General features: G+C 43.1%; 1 protein-coding gene and 1 long non-coding RNA gene across 3 annotated transcripts in view; one reads left to right on the top strand and one right to left on the bottom strand.

The window, feature by feature from the left end:
• The window catches only part of PIGC (phosphatidylinositol glycan anchor biosynthesis class C), a 61,378-nt gene that overhangs the window by 11,867 nt on the left and 30,760 nt on the right, over positions 1-18,751 (bottom strand). The window lies entirely within an intron of this gene.
• LOC309561906 lies at positions 3,500-16,665 on the top strand. Its single transcript, XR_014225604.1, has 3 exons — positions 3,500-3,565; positions 9,875-9,942; positions 16,377-16,665. It is a non-coding gene; the product is annotated as an uncharacterized lncRNA (long non-coding RNA).

Raw genomic sequence — 18,751 nt, 5'->3', positions numbered from 1 at the left:
ATTTTTAGATAAAAAAAGGTATTTGAGGCCGGAACTCCGCTTTAGGGTAGGTTTGTCATATAGAACAGTTAAGTACAGGAAGCATGCCACGTTTGTTATTCTTATCTACAACTTTCTGTTAATGGTAGATGGTAGTGTACCATGAGGTGTACAGTAAATATAATAATTAAGAGCAAGAGACTTGAAAGTTATTGAGAAGTGTTCCTCCATGTTAATAAAAAAAAGTTGAGAAAGGCCACTCTAAAGGAATTCCCTTTCTTGCCAATATATACAGGATATGGTACATGCCAAAACTGTACACTATTATATAAATACATTGCTTTCTATCATAACTGGATGGATTCCATCATAAATATATAATTGCAGCTTTTTTATATTGCAATAAAATGTTACAGTTAGAACCGGACACGTGTGTCCTTAACACTTATACTAAACGTAACGTTGACAATAATAATGATGTGCTTGTATTTCGGAAGCGCTCCAAGATTACGCCGGCCACTCCAAGACTTGGCTCACAGTGATCAGCTCTCGGGAAGCCTGCAATCCAACTCCCAGCATGATCTCAGATTCTTAGTGACGTGTCCATTCAACCACAGCCAAGTAGAGCAGGTATGCAGGGTACCTAATATCCCTCTCTACAAGTAATCCTAATGCTACTACTACATTAAAATGTGATCTACTAGTGCGAGGCTCCTTGAGGGAATTGCAGTGAATAACAAATGGAGACAAGGTAGAAATCAATGTTGATGCTGCCAATACTGACCAATGAGCAGCTTTGATACCTTTTGTTTGAAGTGGACTTTTAACCAATTTTTGCACTTTCCCCTCCATACACTTTCCACTTATATACTTTTTTTTCTACATACAGTGAATACCTTCTTTTCTGGTGCACCTTTCAATTTCAATATTCCTTGTCTAGGCCAGGATGACATAACTGCTGCTGCACATGCATAGGATCTGTAGACAGTCTTTAAGCCTCCTGGGACGCAGAACATGTATATCCCAGAAGGCCTCAGAACAATGCTCTGATCTTACGGATACTCAGCTGTACGTCTGCAGGAGGCTGGCTGTGAAAAATCAGTGAGTTACAGCCAGCCACAGGGTGAATAAATTTGATAAAAAAAAAAAAAAAAAGAAAAATGTTTTATTTAAAGCGGTTGTAAACCTAAAAAAAAAAAAAAAAACCCTGCAAGACAAAGTCATAATGAGCTAGTATGCATCGCATACTAGCTAATTATGAATTACTTACCTTAGAATGAAGCCCCGACACGGACCCCCAGACATAGCTGTGGGAGCTGACATGATCCCTCAGCGTTTCTTCCGGGTTCGGCGGCTCCGGCGCTGTGATTGGCCGGAGCCAAGATGACGTCACTCCCGCGCATGCGCGTGGGAGTCATTTTCCGGCAAGCTCCCGGCAAGGAAAGCTGAAGGTCCGCCTGGACCTTCAGAGCGCATGCGCCGCTCGCGTGAGCGGCTGCATGCAGTGCAAATATCTCCTAAACCGTGCCGGTATTAATTGTACCTACAGGTAAGCCTTATTATAGGCTTACCTGTAGTTAAAAGTGGAAAAAAGCAGTATACTACCGCTTTAACCACTTCTGGACCAGAAGGTTTTACCCCCTTCCTGACCAGGCCATTTTTTGAGATACAGCACTGCCTTACTTTAACTAACAGTTGCACTGACGTGCGACGCTGTACCCAAATAAAATTGATGTCCATTTTTTTCCATAAATAGAGCTTTTTTCTGGTGGTATTTGATCACCGCTGCGGTTTTTATTTTTTTGCACTATGAACAAAAAAGAGTGATAATTCTTAAAGAAAAAAAAAAACAATGTTTTTTACCTTCTGCTATAAAACAGAGGCAATAAAGAACAGGCCGGGGTCAGAAATGTCATTACAGACATATGATTAATCACATTTTCATGTGAAACGTGTTAACTATTCTCTGTCCTCATTTTGGAGCTGTGATGTTTGCATTTCATATGCTTTGAAGATTCAAATAAACTTATCTGCTACATCACTGGAGTGCAGTCAGCTTTTTGTCCTGGTCTTCCTATTAATGTAATCACATGCTGATTTGTGGAGGGGCTGTTGGTCTATGGACCCGCCTGGGGCGGTGATTTATTTCATGCTGCAATATATTACATTTTTATTATTTTTTTTTTTTTTTTACCGCTTTACAGAAGTGACATTCACATATTACTGAAGTGAAATAAAATGTTGTATTCACAAGACATAGGTAGAAGTCTATGGGGTTGAAATTATTGATCGACCGATATCATTTTTTTTTTTTTAATGTCTACAGGTACTGTGGTGGAGGCATCTGGGGGTCCAAAAGACCCAAAACCCCTCCTCTGCACTTAAAAGCTTTCGAAACGCCAAGTTTGGCTGTTTTGAATGCTGTACGTTTTTTTAAATCGGCGCCGCCAGTACCCGGAAGTGATGTCATGTCGTGACATCACTTTCGGGTACTCGGCGGTACCGTATTCAAAGAAATGGAGACCCGGTCAGACGGTGGCGGTGAAGGTAGGATGCCCGGGTCTCCCGGTGGGACAGGAGACCGGGGCGAGCTGCGGAAGGCGGCGGGAGGGGGACGTCCCCTCCCGCTCCTTTGAATGACAGTCGAGCGGTTTCTCAGCCGCATCGGTTGTCATTACAAGACAGCCGACCGTCTGCTATGGACACCGGTAGGTACCGGGGTGATGCCTCTAGCTGCAGGCATCACCCCGGTACAAGCACTTTCCCGAAATATCGGTAAATCAAAAGGCCGATTCCGATATATCGGGCAAAGTGCATATCGGCCCTCGATATATCGGCTTTGCCGATAATCGGTCGATCACTAGTTGAAATGCAGCGCCTGTGCAGGCAGAGCGAGGACTTGCAGTGTGGGATGTAAATATACAACAGAGGCCATGGCAGTCAGATCTCGGTAGGTAAACATCTCTATAGGGGGTGGGTGTGATCGTTTAGCTCAGGGCAAAGGTGCAAAAAGAATAAGTGCAATTTGTTTTAAAGTGCATCTATCCATTAAAGGGCATGCTAGCCAGGGAACAACTCTGTGGAACCGCATTCCCTTGGTGTTTAATTCAGTCCTGGTCACACCACTTGCATCTATCAGGCCATGTATGGACAGTTGTTATACTCAACATGCATCCTAAATACTATGATTCACAAGGAAAATATACAGAATTAGCTGACATCTTCTAAGTATGTGATACATTTAGCAGATCTGGTGTTTATTATAAAACACAATGCCTAACAATAATTATAGGATAAGACGTCTCACCTGCCCTATGAATGTGTTTTCTTTCACATACTTGTACAGGTCTGCCAAATACAGAATTGCTTTGTTGACGCAATACACATAACTGGTCAGCAGGTGGAGACAGTGGATCTTATACAAAGTCATGTACACATTGATTTTGCAGGTATATTGCAGCTTTTAAAAAATTTGGTTCTATTTTTTCATTAAAAACATTTGTATTTTGCAGGAATATGTAACTGAGCAGTCTGAAGACCCCAGGGATGTGACGCATCACTGCCAGGGGCGTCTGCTCAAGGCTCGGTAGGTTTAACTACGCATTACATACTGCAGTTTAGTCATATAAAAAATAGCACACAAGATAACCAAACCAATTTCTGATGATAAAAGCCTAAAATATTAGATCATGGATTTAGTAAAATGTTTGAGTATAAAAATAACTTTTAGGTCACTTTATAACAACTCAAAAACTAAAAATACTCCATACCTACAAATTGAGATCAGTGAAGCAGGATGAGTATGACAGTGATGCCTACATACTATGGGGTGATTAACTACAAAAAAAACTCTGTACTTTGCACAATGCAATTGCTCCAGAGCTTAGTAAATGAGGTGAAGCTTAACTTCACAAAGAATACCCACTGCAAGGAAAATGTAAAATAAAACCAGCATTTTTGCTTGCACATGATTGGAGGATGGAAGTCAGCAGAGCGTCCCCTCATTTACTAAGCTCTTGGGCAACTGCAGAGTGCACAGTCTATTGGCCTTTAGTAAATCAACCTATATGAAACAGAACTTTTCTTTGTGCCAGTCAGAGCTTATATAGTAGAGGTAAGAAAGCAAATAAGTCAAGTAAGCAAAAATATGCATTGAGGAAAAAGCAATACCATGAGCAGTGAATAGGTAGAAGCAATGGCTCATGGTGCTGGACTGGACGGTGCTGGACTGGACGGTGCTCACGGTGCTGGACTGGACGGTGCTCACGGTGCTCGACTGGACGGTGCTCACGGTGCTCGACTGGACGGTGCTTACGGTGCTGGACTAGACGGTGCTCACAGTACTGGACTGGCTGGTGCTCACGGTGCTGGACTGGCCGGTGCTCACGGTGCTGGACTGGACGGTGCTCACGGTCCTGGACTGGACGGTGCTCACGGTGCTGGACTGGACGGTGCTCACGGTGCTGGACTGGACGATGCTCACGGTGCTGGACTGGACGGTGCTCACGGTGATGGACTGGACGGTGCTCACGGTGATGGACTGGACGGTGCTCACGGTGCTGGACTCTTTCCTTATTTTAGACCCATTCTCTGATGCAACCACAAAAGTCCTATTCCTGTGTTTCTGGAGCAGTGGAAGAGTGGTGGTGGTCATGTTTAATTTGTAAGGCTGGGTTCACACAAGTGCGAATTAGATGCGGGTTTCCCCACATCTAATTCACATGACAGAAGAGTGTGCCTGGCTCTCAATGGAGGCGGTTCACACATCTCCGTGATGGCCGCAGGGCAGATTGCACAGGGGTCCTGTGCGTCTTTGGCTCAGTTTCAGGGCCGATTTTAGGCAAAAATTCAGGCCTGATTAATCCCTGAAATGGAGAAAAATTACGTATCAGTATCCTTGCTGTGAGCTGCATCGGTAATAGTGAACCAAGCCTAAAAGACGGTTTCTCTATGTCTCTCTGCGAATCACTGCCCCACACAAGTTCTGGCTTTGACCATTGAAATTATAGCACTCAGCCCATTCATATACAGGGTAGAGCTCTGATCTGAGCAGCTGACATTTTTTGCTTTGTTGGATTTGGTAGAGAAACACACTGGAGGTCCACTGCCATTGAGTGAGTCTAAGCTTCTGGTGTGTTGCTGTTCCACCTCCAAGATATGGCCTCTCAAATGTGTGCAACAGGAACCTCAGTTTTATCCAATATGTTAAAGCAGACTATAAATGTTTGTGTGTTGAGGGACTTTGCGTATGAGTCTGCATTTGTGAATGGCAATGCAACCTTGAAATTAAGAGAGCTGCTGGTTCTCCGAAAGATCGTAAAATTACATTTTTCAGCACGGTAACCATTCCTGAAAGTATTAACCTACAGACTATTGTCAAAAAAAGGCTAACCTCAACCTGAACATAAATCAGTGATCACATACAGCCCTGGCTTGAATTTCAGCCAATACCTGCTGAATCAGCCATAATAAGAGTTGCAAGTGGCCTTGTCCACACCATCTGGTTTGCAAAAGTAAATTTAAAAGAGATGCATGCAAATTAGATTTTTCTCGAATCACACTTACCTAGGTGGATACAGAATCAGCCCCCCCCCCCCGATGCCTAGAACACTGAGAATCAAGTGATCTAACACTGCAGATCGCCCGGTTCTCACAGTTCCCCTAGCAGAGAGCTGCTGACTGTCAGTCACAGCTCTCTGCTCTGCCCCCTCCTGCGCTCACTGGAGCGATGGGCTGTGGAGGGGGAGGCTCAGGCTCTCAACGGCTCGCTAAGAGGCTGAGCCAGGTGCCCATCCAGGCATGTGGGTGGATCCCAACTTCATTGTCGTGATCTTGCCTGAGCCTGGACCGGCTCTGTGAAGTCAGCAGACAATGGACTTCAGCCCGCTGTCTGCTGAAAACTGGTCACAGGAGTGCAGAATGAACAGCACTCCTGTGATCCACAGTACAAGTGCAGCCAAATGAGCTTTGGCTGTATGTCACCTTTAAAACTGTGTGAGCAGAATAGAAAATTAACAGCCGAACAGTGACTATACCCTATCAGATGCAGTCGCTGTTTGGGTATTCAGGCTTGTGCTTTAATACAATACCCAGTGGGGAAGATTTCTCCATCTATGCAGTGTATGGCTAGGTTTAAAGCAGAATTCCAGGGTAACATTTTTTGTATATATAAGTAAAGGTGCTTCCATACCAGTCAATAACTTCTCAGCGGTTTTGTGTATAGTCCTGTTGCTATTGAGAAATCCAGCACTCTTTCATGCACTCTTATATGTTTACACTGGTGGCTAATATGCCCATTTTACCCCCAACCACCGGTCTTGTACATTCTCCTCTTTAAGTCCTTTAAAAGCAAGCGTGATGTCACTATGTTGTTGCCCGCTTCAGTGGGTGGACATGGGAAGACTAGTCTGATCTGCCCACTGTGCTTCAAAGTTACATTGTTGGGCCAGGAGACTCCTTGTCCGTCCCGCTTCCCATGACAAAAGAGTGGGCAGTGTCAGGGCTCTGTAGGTACCAGAAATCAGAGTGATCTTTTCCTGGCAGCTAAACTTACCTCCTTTCATAAAAAGATATGTGAACAATTACTAATAAAAGGAAACCTGTTCACAAGTGCACCATGTTTGTGTCAGGAATGATTATAGGCTGAACTTGGTGTTGCATTTCTATATTTAGTGTACTGTTGCTGTAAGGGCATGAGTAGATTGATTGACGGATATACAATATCAATCAGTACTTTCCAACCAGATACAGGAAAATAAACTCTACTTAATGGAAAAGCACACAGATGATTACAGTGAGCATGACAGGCACATGAGTGGAAACAAATATACTCCATCATTGCCACGTCGCTTATTTCTAGAACCTACAGCAGCAGCAAAGCTAATGTGAGGAGAATAAATTGCAAAACATGTTCTGTCTACACAAAATCCAGTTTACTGTCTCTTACATATTCGCTATTTGCAACTTGTGTTACACAAATTCACAAAAGTAATAAGAGCAGCTGATCAATAGGTTTACCCAATAAAGAAATACAGATAGTGCCGATATGGAAAGTGAAGAGACCTTTCATTATTTTATTTCAATATAATGAACTCCACCCTTCTCCTCCCATCCAATGCTTTCATTCCACTTCAATTGATGTCCGATCAGTGAAAGGTGACTTCTTATTGAAGGGTACAGGCTACTAGACTTTCAGTAGGCCTCATGTACACTACAGCTGCTAACCTGAAGTTTAGGTGGAGATGGGCGTTTTTTTCAGCAGCCCCCAAACTCTCCTGTATGTTATGTTATGTGTACATGTACACCCCCTCATTTATAGTAGTTTAGAGGCAGTTGAGGTTACCGGCATTTTTTTGAAAGCAGAAAAATCGCGTACGGGACTGTAGATAAATGGCATTTCAAACGCCAAATACCTGTACACGCGGTAACCAGTTTTTTTGGGCGTTTACGTTTATGAGCGTTTTTAAAGGGGAAAATATTTCTGATAATTTTTGAACATATAAAAATGTTGCCTGCATCAATGGAAGAGTCCAGTAATGAGGAACTCTGGTCCTCTCACAAAATTTTCTATGTCTTCGGAGCCTCAGCAACATCAATGCCAGGAGCATTTCCTCACACATGCTCATGATGGGATCCAAAGGGAAAACACAAAAACCCAGACAGCTATCTACTAACACACTGCTCTCTCTGCTGTTGCTCTCTTCTCTCACAGAATGGTTAATAATTGACCTTATTATTTGGGACGGTCTCCTGAGGTTATCTTTAATCACTTCCCGATGCACTCTCGTTCTGATGGAGCCCCAAAACCGCCACTCTCTAGGACACGGCGTGACCCCGATCTCGGTAAAAAGACGATTACGTTTGACCCTACTGACAGAGAGTGTGGTGAGGAGAGCCGATCAGCAGCATCTCCTCATAGGGGAGACCTGTACAGGTAATCAGGGTACTGATCATCAGTGCCCTGATTACAGTATAGCCCCAGCAGTGCCCATCAGTGACACCAATCAGTGAACCATTGGTGGCACCAATCAGTGCCCATTAGTGATGCCAGTCAGTGCTGCCCACCAGTGCTGCCCATCATTGCCCACCAGTGCCGCCAATAAGTGCCTAATAGTGCCGCCTATCTGTGCCACCTATCAGTACCACCTATCAGTGCTGCATATTAGTGCCTCCTCATAGTGACGCCTCATCAGCACACATCAGTGAAGAAGAAAAAATACTTATTTACAATATTTACTGACAGAAACGAAGAAAAACATTTTTTTTTCAACATTATCAGTCTTTTTTTCATTTTTTTAACAAAAAATAAAAAAAAACCTCAGCAGTGATATGATGCCACCAAAAGAAAGCTCTGTGTGAAAAAAATTGATAAAAATTTCATTTGGGTACAGTGTTGCATGACTGCCCAAAGGTCATTCAAAGTGTGACAACGCAGAAAGCTATAAATTGGCCTGGGCAGGAAGGGGGTAAAAGTGCACAGTAGGTAAGTGATTAAAAACGCTTCTAACCTCAAATGCTCAATTTCCTGCTTTCAGATGAGGTTTTCAACTTCCCTGTGTACATGAGCCCTCATTGAAGGGTACAGTCTACTAGAATTTCTTTCGTTTTTTCAGCACTCTCCCAGCTCATTTAATCACTTACTGCAGATTCTTAATGTTTTAATTCTTGCTGATGTTCCATTTTCAGTTAGTGCCATGATCACTGCCCCATGTTTCCTGTTTCTCTAGCGGCATCCTATGGAGCCAACCTCGCATGGTGGGACTAGAGTTGTGTCTCCCTACACTGTGTGCATCAATAAAAACACACAGCCCCAACACTTAGCATGGCAAGACAAGCTCCTCACCTCCTCCTGGCTAACAGACAGCATTACCCACTGTAAGGGCGTGTTTAGAGTTGCGGTTTGAGGGTGTTAAAAACGCTTTTTACCAGGTTAAGACAGGCAATGAGGAGGCACTACATTGTCTCCCACCACCTGTCAATCACCTCTAAAAAGTGTTCTGAATACAGGACGCATTTCAGAGACGGGACAGTTTAGTTGCATGTCTAAACCTAGCTTTAGCTCTTCCCTGTGAAGACTGGAAATTCAGGGAAGTGGCACAGAGAGAGGAGAGCAAGTAGCATTGAAATGTGTAAACTACAAGTGCTGGGATAAGAATTTTATCAAATACTTTACCATGGAATATTTCTTTTGTTGTGCTCAATATGTAAAATTAAAATAAGCGAAGGCCAGCCATATATAGTTCGAATCTCAACTGGTTCAGCAGTAAAAGGCTGAGATTCAGACCATGTGTGGGCAGGCTAAATGAACCAAGTTGATAGACTTATTAACTTGGGTACAACCAGCCTGCCGGTTTCACTTGCGATTATCACTAGCAATAATCACTGTCTTCTCCCAGCGGGGATGGCTCCCCCTCCCGCCAGCAGCGGACAATTACTCAGCAGGGGTAATTCCCCTATCAGCACTGTCTGTGTTGATGGGGGAATCGTGCAAATTTCTTTCCTGCAAAAATTTGCACCGTCTATGGCCTGCCTAAGAGTTTAATACTACTTTAATGCTTTGCCTCCCACTGACAAGCTGCAATCAATCAAATCTTGTAAACTGAAAATGGACAAATATAGTTTACGAATTGCTGTACTCAATATGACTGCTACATGATGTTTATGCAAATTTCTGTAATAAGATGAGCTAGAGCCAGCAACATCAGGTAGTTCATCCCCCTCCGTCCTACACAGTCACAAACATGCATGCTCAACCAAACCAAACATACTTGTTAATGGAAAGATCTACTGCACAAAAGAGATTGGCAGTAGGCTTGTGTTTGGGACGTTATGCACTATAATAATCACAGCACACAGTATTACATCAAGTTCTAATACAGTTTTCTCTCTTGTAAAGGATGAAGCCTCTATGGCCAGTCCATATCAGTGGTCCCACTGCAGCATCATGTCAGGGTATGGTACCTGGTAAGTTAAAGAAGACTTCCTCAATCCAAAATCCATGCAACTGTAACTTATGTTGAAAAAAACTGTTCTGAATCTTGAAGACTATCTGTTCTGTACTGTACTAAAGTGGAAGAAGGGCCTAATACTATCTGTTCTTAAAAATGTTCCCTCCCTTCCAACTCCTACCCACCCAGTCTAACCTGTATAAAAGAATATGCGTGTATTTATATACTTTTTTCCTCTGGTCTTGTCACATGATCCCACAGCTTTGGCTTCCCTGTGTCAGTGAGCGGCTGCTGTAGGGGAGAGGAAGGAATGCCGACAACTGCTGGGCTATGGAAGCCTATGGCCATTCTTGAGCACTCCTCAAGCTGGAACTACAAGATCATGTGACTGGACCGGATTACAAATAGGCAAGGATATAATATACCCTATAAATAAGTTATATTCAAATAAATTGCTCCCAAGCAGAAATCATAGTCGGGACATATTGCACAAGGCAATGCTTCCAATCATTTTCTGAAAGAGATGGGAGATCAGAGTGCCACTTGTCATAAAGAGAGACAATTCTGACCACTATCAACGCAGTCAGTAATATGACCATACCAGTGAACCCTTTCATTTTGTTACTGGGTCCCATTGGTCTAGTGGAGACCACTAAACACACCAAGTTGTTTATTTTTTTTCTTCTTACACTGCGAGACGGGAAATTTTGCTTAAATGGACATCACCAGCCCTTTCCATGGTATCTAGCTGGAAGGCAGCTATTAAAGGGGTGTCTTCCGCTCTACAAAATCACTTATGGGAGCAGGAACTGGCCTGCAAAATTCGACGAAATATGGAGCAGCTGGATTGATGCTCAAGGTATAACAGTCTAAAGCAATGATGTCGAACCTTGGCACCCCAGATGTTTTGGAACTTCATTTCCCATGATGCTCAACTACACTGCAGAGTGCATAAGCATTATGGGAAATGTAGTTCCAAAACATCTGGGGTGCCAAGGTTTTCGCCATCACTGGTCTAAAGCACGCACCCCCTTCCCCCACTCTTTTCCCTCCCCCCATTTTTTCTTTTCCTTTTACCCTTCCCGGTTTCTCTCTCCGGTTCATCCTACCCCCCACCTGAGGCACTTTTTTCTATTGTCTAACGCTGTAAAGTGATTGTAAAGGCAGAATGTTTTTTATCTTAATGCATTCTGTGCATTAAGTTAAAAAAAACCCTTCTGTGTGCAGCAGCCCCCCTCAGCTCCGCTAATACTTACCTGAGCCCATCTTGATCCATCCATGTTGCGGGAGAGACTCGGCTGCCCCAGACTCCCCTCCTCATTGGCTGAGACAAAAGTGCAGCGCCATTGGATCCTGCTGCTGTCAAAGTCAGTGAGATAATGAGGAGAGAGATGGGCGGGGCTTAGCTGCGGCTCCGTGTCTGAATGGAAATGCGGAGCTGTGGATCGGCTGCCCCCATAGCAAGCTGCTTGCTGTGGGGGCACTCATCAGGAAGGAGGGCTGAAGAGGAACCTGGGAAGAGGAGGACTGTGCAAAACCCCTGCACAGAGCAGGTAAGTATAACACGTTTGTTATTTTTAAGCAAAAAAACAAAAATGAGACTTTAATATCATTTTATGATTTCCTTGTACTGTTATTGCCATAAACCATGCATACGTTTGTTCCACGGACTATTCTGTTCTTGATCACCTGTTTGGCTTGTATTGTTCCTCTGTTTTTGTGTACTATTGTACTAATTTATTAAACACGCTACTGTTAAAAAAAAAAATAGGCAAGGATTTACACACACACTGTAGTTTTGCAATAAAATCAATAATTCTTGGGACGACAACTGTCTGAATGGCTTGAAGCTAACATGAGCAGTCACTGTGAAGCATTTTGTCATGTACGCTGGAGGATTTTACAAACACATTGTAGGAGTGTCCTGAAAAACTTGCAGGTCTAGATAGATTTACAGGTCTCAACTGATATATGGTTACAAAACTGTAACCTAAGTCAATGCAATACAGGAAACTGCTCACAAGCTGCTTAAATATCCAGGATATCCTTAAGATTTAATTTAAATAGATAAATAAATAGACAGACAGGGTGTTATACCTGCTCTAAGATCACACACACAAGGCCCTTTATTTAGAAGTTACACCGACCATCCAAGCATCTGTTGTGATTATGAGGCATTATAGGGGTTAATAACAAAATGAAAACAAATGTTTCAGCATCAGGATTGATGAAAAATGCTTTAGATTGTAAGCTCCTTAAGTCCCGGTTCACACTTCTGCGATGCGGGAACGCTGCGAATATGCAGCGTTCCCGCATCGCATCCGCACCCCTGGCAGTTCACACTGCCATATGCTATACGCAGGGGGTATCAATTAGAAGGTAACGACACCCCCAGGTCAGATCGCATATCGCAGTGCGATCTGAAAGTTCGCACAGAATCGGATCGCACTAGTGTGAACCACCATGCGATCCGATTCTGCTGCGGACCAAAAAAGGGTCAGGTGCGTGTTTAGTGCGATTGCGGTGCGAATTCAGCTATACAAACTGTATGGCTGAGATTTGCACCGCACAGAGATCGCATGTAATTTAGGAGCAGTGCGCTCCGAATTACATGCGATCTCTTTGATCGCACTAATGTGAACCAGCACTCAAGAGTAGCAACTGATGTGAATGTAGAATATATATGTAAAGCGCTGTGTAAATTGATGGTGCTATATAAGTACATGAAATGAAATAAATAAATAGATAAATTTGCAACCAATTTAGGACCCATCCACACTACTGCAGTCTCGTGCAATGGGTTGACGTGCGTTTTATTGTATCATAGCGAGCATTGCGTTAAGGCTGCTTAAAGTGCTACTAAAGTCCCAATTTTCTTAAGAAAAGGAGTTGTAAAGGCAGAAGATTTTTTATCCTAATACGGAGTTTCTCAACCAGGGTTCCTCCTAAAGTTGCTAGGGGTTCCTTGAGCAATGGACAATTTCTGCCTCTCAGATAAGTTTCCAATGACACCATTGTCCCTTTTAGCTATCTGTAAGGGGATAGTTCTTCCCAATGATGACAAGACTAAGGAGCATTCTTCCCACTGACTGTCACACTAATGTCTCATGAGTTGTAGTTGTATTTTAAGGGTTCCTCTGTGTTGAAAAGAATGAGAAAGGCTGTCCTAATGCATTCTGTGCATTAACCACTTTAAGACCGGAAGGATTTACCCCATAATGACCAGGCCCTATTTTGCGATTCGGCACTGCGTTACTTGAACAGACAATTGCGCGGTCGTGCGACGCTGTACCCAAAAAAATTGGCGTCCTTTTTTTCCCACAAATAGAGCGTTTTTTTGGTGATATTTGATCACCTGTGCGATTTGTATTTTTTGCACTATAAACAAAAAAGAGCGACAATTTTGAAAAAAAAAAAAAAAAACATTTTTCACATTTTGCTATATGACATTCTGAAAAAAAAATTTAAAAATCAAAATGTTTTAACATTTTAGGCCATTTGTTTTTTGCTACATATTTTTGGTAAAAAAAAAAAAAAAAAAATCGCAATACCCGTATTTTGATTGGTTTGTGCAAACGTTATCGTGTCTACTAACTAAGGGAAATATTTGTGTAATTTTTATTGTTTACTAGTAATGGCGGCGATTTTTTGTGAGACTGCGACATTGTGGCAGACAGATCGGACCCCTAACTGACATTTTTGACACTTTTGGGGGTACCAGTGACATTACTACAGTAATCAGTGCTAAAAATATGCACTGTTACTGTAATAATGCCATTGGCAGGGAAGGGGTTAACCCTATGGGTGATCAATGGGTTAAATGTGAGCCTAGGGGAGTGATTCTAACTGTGGGGGGGGGTGTGGCTTATGAAATTACCATAGAGACATGTGATCCTATATAGAAGGATCACATGAGCTCTGTGATCATTTCAGGGAGAAGAGCGGTCGGCTGTGTTTACAACAGCTGCCCGTCCTTCTCTCTCAGCGGGGAGAAATCGCGGGTGTCAGGCGGCAATCGAAGCCGCCTGACCCGTGCATCAGCCTCCCCAGCTTCCTGCGCGCGACCGACATAGACCTACGGCAGTTTGCGCAGGAGAGCCACCCCGCCGCAGTAAAAAGGCGGCGGGTGGTCGGGAAGTGGTTAAGATAAAAAGCCTTCTGTGCGTAGCAGCCGCCCCAGCACCCCATACTTACCTGAGCCCCGTCTTTATCCAGTGATGTCCACGAGTCCCTCAGCCGTCCAGGATTCTCCCTCCTGTTTGGCTGAGACACAGCAGCAGTGCCATTGGCGCCAACTGCTGACAAAGTCAGTTAGCCAATCAGGAGAGAGAGGGGCGGGGCCGAGCAGAAGCTCCGTGTCTGAATAGAGACAGGGAGCCCCAGCTTGACTCGGGTGCCCCTATAGCAAGCTGCTTGCTGTGAGGGGCACTGGACAGGAGGGAGGGGACAGAAGCACAGAAGAGGGACCCGAGAAGAAGAGGATCCGGTCTGCCCTGTGCAAAACCGTTACACAGAGCAGGTAAATAGAACATATTTGTTATTTAAAACAAAAAAAACATGAAACTTTACAATCACTTTAAAAACGATGTTTACCTGTCTGTGCAATAGTACTGCACTGGGTGATCCCTTACCTCTTCGGTGATACCCTGCTGGTGCCATCCACTGCCTCTTCTTCCAAGTGACCAGATAGCAAGCCCCGTGCTATAGGGGCACTTATGTGGGCGCTCTCTCAAACCGGCTTGTGTGCGTCCTTAGACACACTCAACACAGCTTGGCCTCGCCCTCCTATTATTTAAAAGAATTAAAAAAAAAACATTCAATTCTAATATTCAGTTTTGGAGTGAATGGACATTCCCAAACAAACACCACAAAAAAAAGGAATGTTGATTTAACCCCATTAGTGATTAGAAAATCGTTATTAAAATTAGTATTTTTTAATGAAATTCTATAGTATATGAACAGGCTAACTTGTGTTACAAAAAAGTTCAGCTTTTATTGAAGGTAATGTAGTAGTATTAAACAAGCAAAAAGTTGGAGGAGCAAACCCTGAACATGTATTTCTAAAGCTGGTACAGCTATGAACCAAGTGACATGCATATTAAAAAAGAATAGCGCACACATGCAAAAGAAATGACTATCAAATATGAAGACAATCCATTAATAAAAATGGGGATTTGGTCCCACCATATGGCCTATATGTGCCTAAATGTAGTAGTATTACTATCTTCTGGACCAGTGGTCTCCAAACTGCGGCCCTTTGCTTGCCTTTATCCAGCCCGTGAGGCATAATTCCTGCTGCTGACACCAACAATGGAGCGCTATTTCTTCCACTGACACCAACTATTTCTCTCCCTAATACCAAAGATTGGGCATTGTTGAGTCCTGCTGGGCACAGTCAGGCCCCCTAAAGCCTGAAGTACAGTAAACTGGCTGTTTCTTTAGAAAGTTTGGAGACCCCCTGTTCTAAACAATACAGGCCCTAGTCATCTAAATGCAGTATTCAGCTGTATACCCCCATTTATCCCTGACATGGAGCATCAGAAATGTGTGTTGGGTATTTTAAAATCGTGTGTGGGCTCTTCCCTGCTGCATAGAGAATGCTGAATGTTTGTTGTAGGGTAATATAATGCATATCGTGATTTTTTGTTGGAAATCTGAACCTAATGCCTTGTACACATGATCAGATAATCGTACAGAAAAAAAATTGCTTTCGAATTGATCGCACGATAATCTGATCGTTAGTACACAGCTTTTGACAGCCGATCACGACATTTCGTCCAACAAAACCGAAGGGACAAAAACTAAAAGTTTTGTCGTACGATAGCCTATCGAACAACAATCGTTTAATCGTTTAATCGGTACAGTATGCATCTGATAAACAAAGATCACGCATGATCAGAAAGATGAAAATAACCCGGAAAAAGCCTGGCTGCCATTGTTTTTGTTTTACACTATCCGATACGTAGCTACGCAACCAGGAAGTTTTTCCGGAATCGTATGAAAAAAAAACATACGTTTAGTACGCATTGTTGAATTTGATATTAGTATTATGCAACAAAATGCAAACGATAAGTCGTCCGATTATCGTGTGTATGAGGCACAAACACAGTACAACCTTGCAATACTGATAAATAGACATGATCATAAACAAACAACTGACTGTAAAAACTGGGCTTTCAATGTAAATTAGAGGTAGGTCAAGTCTTTTCTTCCCATTATAGAATGAAGACTCCCCATTGTTTTACAGAATGACAAGTAGGTGTGTTGTAGATATTGAAGATAAGTTACGCCTATGTTGTCCTCAGGGGGTACTGGGTGAGGTTCATTAGTGGGAATGAACAAAACAATTTTGATCAGTTAGAATAATCTTGGAACAAAACACAAGCAAACTACACTATGTACAGTATATATTTACAAAAGATTAACAGTGTGTGCTTCTGTCATTTGTAGAAAGGATGCAAGGGAGCCCAACCCAGCCAGGTCTAATGAGACTTCAACATGAGCTATCAGGGAGGACAACGCTTCAACTCCAAGAGCCTTCTGATTCAATTCATTACACATCCCTCGCCTCTCTGCCTGGGCGAAGAGCCAAGTAAAGACTTGTCACAAAAATGCTATCAGTCTGGATCCGGTTCATTTGAACAGGAGGAATTATTCCCACCGGTAGTGTAACGACACAGCTGTGCACAACAAACAGCGGCAGTCTGATGGACATAAATCAAGGTCTGGATCTGGGTACTACATGGACCTAAATTGAAGAAAAGTCATTTTTCTTCCATTAGTAATTCAATACAAAATGCAGGCACATCCTTACGGCCTCTTGAATAGAACCAAAGTTCAACACTAAAAATAAAATCTATCACTATGTGGTCATAAAACAATGAAAAAAAAAAAGAGGAATGCAGTTTAGGTTAACATTAACAAGAGCTTAACTGCACCTACATTTCCTTTATCTTTGGTCTGACAGCTAACTCCAACCTGCTAATATGGAGAGTCCTAAGTGACAGACTATTCAGAGGGCCCACATAAGTGCTAAAAAATGATACAGGCAATGACTTTTGGATATTTGTGCAATGCCTACCAAACTCCAGGGTGAGAGGGTGTGATGAACTGAATGATCAGGGCACTCTATGGTTAAGGCTCCGTTTCCACTATTGCGACTTGTCAAAAGCCATTCATTTCAATTTGGCAAGTCAAAGCCATTCAAGAGCAAGTCAAAAGCCATTAATTTCAATTTGGCCCGTTCTAACTGCTGCGACTTGAGTCGCAGCGACTTGAAAAATAGTTTTTGCACTACTTTTGAGCCGACTTCAGTGCGACTTCCTTCTGTAATGAGGGACAAGTCGCACTGAAGTCCCCAGAAGTAGCCACAAACAAGTCTCACTACAAAGTCGCGCTAGAAGTAGCGCGACTTTGTAGCCACAATAGTGGAAACGGAGCCTTACTCAGTGGACAGGAGTTTTCAGCATCCAGCTGGCAGTGACTTTTATTTTAATGGCTATCCTGCTGGGGCCCTGCTACTTGAAGGTGCAACAGTAGCTTGTCTGGCTAGGGAATGTCAAATTGATAGACACTGGCTGCACTGTAACCTAGCTCTTAGGTCTCTTTTGCACGAGCAGATCGATAGGTTTCCACCTCTCGGTTTTTTATTTTTAGGGGGACCCAATTGGGCCCTCCATTTTCCTCTATGGAGCAGGGGGCATAAATTAACATGTGTCCATTTACATCCACTGAATCCAATCCAATCAGCTAAAAACATTCCCCTTCCATCTAGTGGATAGGATTGGATGGCAGTCGAGTGTAAACAGACAGGTGATCTGTTTATTTCCAACTGCCCCATAGAGGAGAGTGGGCTGTGTTGGGTCTGCATAAGCAGAGCACACACGGACCAGTCATCCACCTGATCAGCAGGGATCACTGGCTGGTTTTCCAGCTCTCTGAGCCAGTCCCGTGTGGAATGGGCCTTAAACAGATGGACACTGCATACTATGTACTCGAATTCCTCGTACACATGCGTCGATAGTTGGCCGTGAATTTTCGGCCAACGTCTGATCGGCCGATTTTCGGCTTGTTAGTATGATGCTTTCGACAACCGACTCCGACTTTTCAGCCGAATAAAATCTGGTGTGCAGACTATAAAATTTTTGTTGGCCGTCAACACAACGGCCGATTTTCCGTCAGTCAGTAAAGATTTCGGCAGACAAAAATCTGATGAGCAAGACTGGGCATGCTCAGAGAAGAAAAAACCCTCGGAAAGTAAACCAGCACATGACATCACTTCTAAAGTAGAATTTTGTTGGCCGAGAAAATTTGTGTGCAGTCTAGGCACATTCCAACCAACAAAACACAACTCTGGACAAAAGACGGCCGATCGGTCGGCCGATAATCGTTGTGTGTGTACGAGGCATAAAGCTGGTTATACACTATAACAGCCTTTCTCTTGTTTAGGAACTCTTGAATTTATATTCAAGTTTTGGGGAACTACCTTCTTAAAAAGGATTATACCTATAGCTCATGGTACATAATCAGCATGTTCAATAAGCTGAAGTAAGTAGCCAAACCCCTGTAAAGGTTTTTTTATTAATATTTCCTAAATTACTAACAATTGCAGAAAAGAAAGGCAGACCGTAAAATTGTGGTGTCCTAGAACATTAGTGATGATTGTAGATGCGACCTCTAACATTGGTAATTAAAAGGAAAACTGCCCTCTTGCATTGGCAGTCAATGTAGGTAGATAATCAATCCACCACTGCTCATTGCTCAATGAACTCCTAGCAATCTCAGGAGGTAACCTGTATGAGAAACTGTGCACCATACAGTCTTGT

This window comes from Pelophylax lessonae (assembly GCF_965119305.1).
Source record: "Pelophylax lessonae genome assembly, chromosome: 8".
Taxonomy (NCBI): Eukaryota; Metazoa; Chordata; class Amphibia; order Anura; family Ranidae; genus Pelophylax; species Pelophylax lessonae.
Note: the sequence above shows the minus strand (reverse complement) of the source record. Positions and strands in the feature narration are given on the sequence as shown.